This window comes from Petaurus breviceps, unplaced genomic scaffold (genome assembly GCF_028583685.1).
Source record: "Petaurus breviceps papuanus isolate PSGF00001 unplaced genomic scaffold, PetGlider_PUasm1.0 313, whole genome shotgun sequence".
Lineage (NCBI taxonomy): Eukaryota > Metazoa > Chordata > Mammalia > Diprotodontia > Petauridae > Petaurus > Petaurus breviceps.
The window spans coordinates 372,076-378,715 of NW_027186073.1; the positions used below are offsets into that span (position 1 = coordinate 372,076).

The following is a 6,640-nucleotide window of genomic DNA, read 5'->3' on the forward strand; positions in this document are numbered from 1 at the left end:
ATTCTAGAAACTGCCACAGCTGCTGGTGATCCACTCTTCTGAGGTCCCTCCAGGCGGGGCTGGTCAGGGCAACCTGAAGCTAAAACCAAGGGCTCACACATGCCAGCATGCTGTGATGGACCCTTCCTGCCCATCTTAGGTTGCCTTCAGCAGGAGACTTGTTTCTATCTATCACTTTGTGGGTTATGTAGCCCTAAAATTTATTTAGAATCATATTTTATAGGTATTTGAGGTGATTATGACTGCTAACATTTCTAGTACCAAATTGAACAAGACAAGTGATAGTGGACTAATTGTTCTTCCTTCCCAGGTCGTTTGATGTAGGTGAAGATACAGGTGCCATAAGTCATGGAGACCACAATCATGTGGGAAGAACAAGTGGAGAAAGCCTTTTTCCTTTGCTGGGCAGAGGGGAATCTCAGAATAGTCCTGACAATGTAGGCATAAGAGAGAACCACTAAGATTAATGTGATGAGGAGTAACAGCACAGCAAAGATCACAATTATCTTTTTTATGAAAGTTGTATCAGAGCAGGAGATCTTCAGAACCGGGGATGCATCACAGCCAAAATGGTCAATGACATTGGAACTACAGAATTCGAGTTGGAGGCCCAGGCTAAGTGGTGGGAGGATGAGCATGAGTGCAGCCAGCCAGGAGCTCAGGATAAGCTGGTAACAGACTTTACTGCTCATGATGGTTGTGTAATGCAGGGGTTTGCAGATGGCCACATAGCGGTCATAGGACATGGAGGACAAAAGGAAAAGTTCAGTTGCCCCAAAGAAAGTAACAAACAATATTTGAGTGGCACATACATTATAGGTCGCGGTATTGTCCCCAGTTGACATGCTGTATAGATATCTGGGAATACAGGCAGTTGTGAATGAAACTTCTAAAAAGGAAAAATTTCAAAGGAAAAAATACATGGGGCTTTTCAGGTGGGGATCCACCAAGGTGAGGGTGATAATGGTCAGGTTCTCAGTAACTTTCAATAAATAGGTAAGAAACAGAAAGATAAAAAGTAGAACTTGCACCTGTGGATCATCTGTCAGTCCCTGTAAGATGAATAATGTTATCCCTGAATGATTTCGCATCCCTGGATTCTGATATTTGATAGACCTGTATATAAAAAAAAGAGACTGGATTCGAAATGGAGGGTAGCAAAATGAGTTAAGAATATAATGTAGATGGAGCAAGTCACCCACGTGTTTTTTTTTTTTAAATTTAACTCAATAATCCTATGTTCACTTCACTGACTTTGCTAAATAATATGTTAGAGATACGGGCTTTGTGAAAAATATTTTTGCCACTGAGTTTTCATTTATTCTCTTCCAAAATCCCTGCATGCCATTTAAAAAATTTTTCATAAATCTATTTCAGATTCACAATTCATGTTCTATCCTGGGCATTTTTTTTTCTTTTTGGAGGGCAATTGGGGTTAAGTGACTTGCCCACAGTCACACAGCTAATCAGTGTGTCAAGCCTCTGAGGTCATATTTGAACTCAGGTCCTCCTGATTCCAGGGCCCATGCTCTATTCACTGCGCCACCCCACTCTATTCAAATGCGCCACGCATTTTTGTGACTTCATTCATCTATAATATAAGATTAATCATTTCTATTTTCATCAGTTAAAAGCCACATCTAGCTCTATGCTTATTATGGAACATGTACAGGGCTATCTAAACCATATTTTCCACCACCATTTCCTTAAAACTCCTCTGTGATCATCCTTTATAATTTGGGAACAACAAAAGGCCCAGAGCTCAGAATTCCTAAGATAAAGAGTATTCAGAGCTTGTCACCCAAAAGACTCTAAGACCCAGAGCTCAAAATTCCTGAGATAAAGTGTATTTAAGGTTTATCATCCAGAAGACTCATATCAGGCCCCTGAAGGCAACATCTACCTGTATTCCTAACAGGCCTGCCCTTCCAAATTCCCCTCCTCCTGAGAGAATCATAGAATTCCCATGTTGGAAGGAAGCTCACCTGCCATCTAGTCTAATTTAGTCAGCCAATAAAAATTTATTAAATGCCTACTTTGTGCCAGTCACAGCACTAAGATCTGGGGATGCAAAGAAAGACAAAAAAGAGTCCCTGCCCTTGAGAAGCTCACAAACTAATAGAGAAATTAAGCCTGTACCTGAAAGCAATCCCAAGCATAATATACCCAGCAAGTCACCAGTGACTTAGCTTCTGCTCGAAGATCTCCAATGAAAGAGAAGCCACTGGCTTCTCAATTCCACTTTGGGACAGCTCTAATTGTTGGGGATTTTCTGTTTGCTTTTATTTTCCCCCCAAGATATCAAGATAAATTTCTCCCTTTGAAACTCCTACCTATTTCTCCTGATTTTGTCCTCTGGTGCAAATAGAATGAAATAACTCTTTGATATGACAACTTTTCAAATACTTGAAGATAACTATTCTATCCTCCTCCATCCCCCATCTCCTTTCCTGAGCTTTCTCTTCACCAGTGTAAGCCTTCTTAGTTCCTTCAGCATCTCTTAGGACATGGACTCAATCCCCATCTCCATCCTAATTGCCAATGCCTTTCTAGTATGGTGTCTCCAAGACTGAACATGGTACTCCAGAGGAGGTCTGAAGAGGGAAGTGTACAATGCTACTGTCATCTCCATCTCCTAGAACTTATGTACCCCTTTTTTTTGGCTTCCACCACATCCTACTGATTGATATTGAGCTCTCAGTGTCCCATTACTCCACTTGTCTAACTCTGGCTATGTCATTCTGTGATCCAGTTGACTTTTTTAACCCAAGTATAAAATAATTTATCTGCATTGAATTTCAGTACAGTACATTCCAGAATGTCAATATCTCTTCTGATTCCGACTGTCATCCAGTGTGTTAGCTTTCCCCCCAGGTTTGTGAGATCTGCAAATTGTATAAGCATGCCTCCTTTATCAGACTCACTGATCAATACTAAGCAACACAAGGCTAACTATAGATACCTGGGGCACTGGAATGGGCACCTCCTGACAAGGTGAAATTCAACTATTAATGATGACTTTTTGTCATTCAACGCGCTCTAGGTGCTTCTAATTTTAGTGTTATACAGTCTACATAACTCTTTTGTTTTCTCTACAACAATGGTGTAAGATACATTATCAAATGGTTTGCTAAATTCTGGGTAAACTTTCTTTTCAACAATCCCTGGCTCTATTAGATTAATAACTCCATCCCTGAAAGGCATGACCTGTTCTTGATGAAGTTGTCCATTAGGTATTTTTGTATCGGTGCATAAAGCTCTGGACTTAGAATAATGATGATGTGAATTTAAATTCTGCCTCAGATATCAGGTTCCTGTGGGAGCATGGGCAAATCACTTCACCTTTGTAAGCACCAGTTTCCTCAAAATGGATATAGTAACAACATCCACCTCACAGTGTTATTGTAGGACCAAATGGGATAACTGCATATCTTAGAGTAGTATCTAAATGAAAGCTACATTAACTCCCATTAACCTATTTTACAATTTTCCTAAAAATGTAATCAAACTCACTATCCCATAGATCATAAAATGTTTTCTCTTTTTTTGTGTGGGGGGAGGGGTAGGGCAAGGAATAGAAATAGTACTTCCCTTAGCTCCTTCCTCAATTCTATTTTGACTTTTCTGACCACTATATAAAAATCTCCTTTGCTTCATCCTTTTCCTTTCCTCCTTCTTCCTCCAACCCACTACAGAGAATATCCCCAAGGTTATGTTCTGGGCCTTCCTATCTTCTCTTTTAACATTTTTCATTATTTTTTTCAATCCCCATGAGTTCAGTTATCATCTCTATGCAGATAGCTATAGAACCAAGTCTAATTTCTCTCTATTTCCAAGTGCCTGCCACACATCTTTACTTGAATGTCCTATTAAATTTCCAAACTCACTATTCCCAATAGAGGTCATTTTCCACTAAACCCATTCTTTTTTCATATTATCCCATTTCTGTTGAGTGAGACCCACTCCTTTGAGTCTACTAAGTTCATTACTTTGGAGTCACTCATGACATTTCCCTCTTCCTAATTGTACATATCCCAACAATGGCAAAATTTTGTCAATCTTCCTTCCAAAGCATCTCTTCCATTCATCCCTCTTTTCTGTACTCACACAGCCTTGACCCTTATTTGTACCTTCATCACCTCTCTCCTGTACTATTTCAGGTATTGCCTAATTAGTCTCCCCACTACCAGCTCCTTCCCTTTCTGATTTATGCAATGTAGAGCTGTCGGATGAATATTCCACAATGATAGAACTCACCATGTCAACCACCTATTTAACATTTTTCAATGCTTTCCTAGTTACCTCTAGGGGAAATGCAAAACCCTCTAACACTGAAGACCCTTCACAATCTGGCTTCTACCTCTTTGCACTTTTCCTTCCTATTGCATGGAAGCCCATGCATTTTCTGTTCTAGTCAAACTTCCCTGATACTTGTTCCCAGTATAAACATTCCATTTCTAGGTTCATATTTCCCATCATACCATCCAAGGAATATGAAGTCCTTGAAATCAGTGACTATTCCATTTTTATCTTTCTATACCCAGCACCTTAAAATGCATGAGAAATAATACGTACTTAGTAAATATTTGTGGAATTAAATTGAATCCAACCCAGCTCACAAGGTACTGAAATTGTTGTTGTACATCTGTGCTGTGACAAAATACCCTAATAATCTTTGGACTCAAAGTTTTTATGAATGAGCACAGGCTCCCACTAACCTGAGCAAGCCCTCTTTCCACATATCCCAAACTCTTTAGGGATACTTATTTTTTTAAGGTCATTCAGAGTTATATAACCAAAGTTAACCCCACTCACCTGAAAGGTATTTCAGTCTCATTAACTCCTGCTCTCTAGCCCAGGGGCAGCATGGTTCAGGGGAAATAATCACTGCCTCTGAACTCACAGGATATGAGTTCACATCCTCACTCTGATACTTACTACCTGTGTGACTTTGGCAAGTCACTTGAACTACCTGCGTTTCGGTTTAGTCATTTGTAAAGTGAACAGGTTAGACTCCGATGAACTCTGAAGTTCTAAACCATTCTAGAACTATGATCCTTTGAATGATGCTCACAGAGTCCATACTTTCAATCTTTTCTCTATCCATATGGTCTGTTCACAAAGACTTCACCAAGACATAGACTGACAGTGCCAAACTAAGATGTATATTAATACCATCCACCACAAGACCACCATGCATAACTCATGACCTAAATGATGGAAACAAGACATTTGATTTGATTAATTTGTCATATCTACTCCAGCTTACCAATAGAGTAGTGGTGGCTAGGAGAAAAAGGAAAGCCATCTAACTGTTCACTCCAATCTCAGACAGCCAGGACCGCATTTCAGCTCCACATACACAGACACCTTTCATGCTTCATCTATAATATTCTGCCTCCTTTGAAACACCTTTTGCCTCACTTTTATTTATCTCATTTATGTTGACAGGAAGCTTTTTGATCTATACCATTCTTGAATATCTTACCACCTTTGCTGCCTTAGTACTTTCTATGTATCCCCCAGTCTCTTCTTCTCTAAAACATTCTTAGAAGAGGAAGGAAAATCTGTCTCCAAATGCAAAGACTACCTGAGAGTCATAATCAAAAGGAGAACCTGGAAAGCATCTTTCCAGAAATTATCAGGGAAAACTTCCCTGGAACCAGAAGGTAAAGCAAGCATTTAAAGAATCCATTTATCACCTCAGGAAAGAGATTGCAAAACAAAAACTCCAAGGAACATTTTAGTCAAATTTCAGAACCATCAGGTCGAGGAAAAAATAGCACAAAAGACAAGAAAAAAATAAAATATCAGGGAGTCCCATCAGAATTACACAGGACTTTAGCAGTTGCAAAATTTAAAGATTGGAGGTCATGGAACATGGTATATCAGAGGACAAAGGAGATAGGACTACAACCAATAATCACTAGCTGGGCAAAATTAAACATGATACATCAAGTTGTTCAATGAAATAGGTTGGGTTTTTCTTTTAGCTTTTATAAAAAGAAGACCAGAATTAAACCAAAAATTTTACTCCAAAGTCAAGACCCAAGAGAAACATGAACAGGTAAAAAGAGGGGAAAATAAGGTATTGAGTAGAGCTAAACTGTTTACATCCCTGCATGGAAGATGATACTTGTAATTCTTAAAAATAGTGTCACTAACAGTAAAGATAGAATGATCTGCATAGGCAGAGGATATGGGTATAAGTGAATTTGAGAGGATGACATCAAAAAATTAAGGGATGAGAAAGAATACACTGAATACAGAAGGAAGGGAGAGGTAGAATGGGGTAAATTATTTTACATGGATGCACAAAAGACCTATTTTAATGGAGAGGAAGATAGGAGGATGGGAAGTCAGCATCTCTTGAACTTTTGCCTCAGAGAGGGAATAATATACACAATCAGTAGAATATAGAAATCTATCTTACACAACAGGGAAGTATGAGGGGAAGAGATTAAGAAAAGGGGGGCTGATAGAAGTGAGGGCAGATCAGGGGAGGTGGTAGACAGAGGCAAAACAAGAATGACGAGGGAAAGAGTGAAAGGAGAGCAAGGACAAACAGGAAGAAGAATAGGATGGAGGGAAATACACAGGTAATAATTATAATTGTGAATTTGAATGGGATGAACTCCCC

At 39.3% G+C, this 6,640-nt stretch overlaps 1 pseudogene; it reads right to left on the bottom strand.

Moving 5' to 3' along the window:
* Positions 1–254: 254 nt before the first annotated feature.
* LOC138167855 (olfactory receptor 6C2-like) lies at positions 255–1,091 on the bottom strand (annotated as a pseudogene).
* Between the last annotated feature and the right edge of the window lie 5,549 nt (positions 1,092–6,640).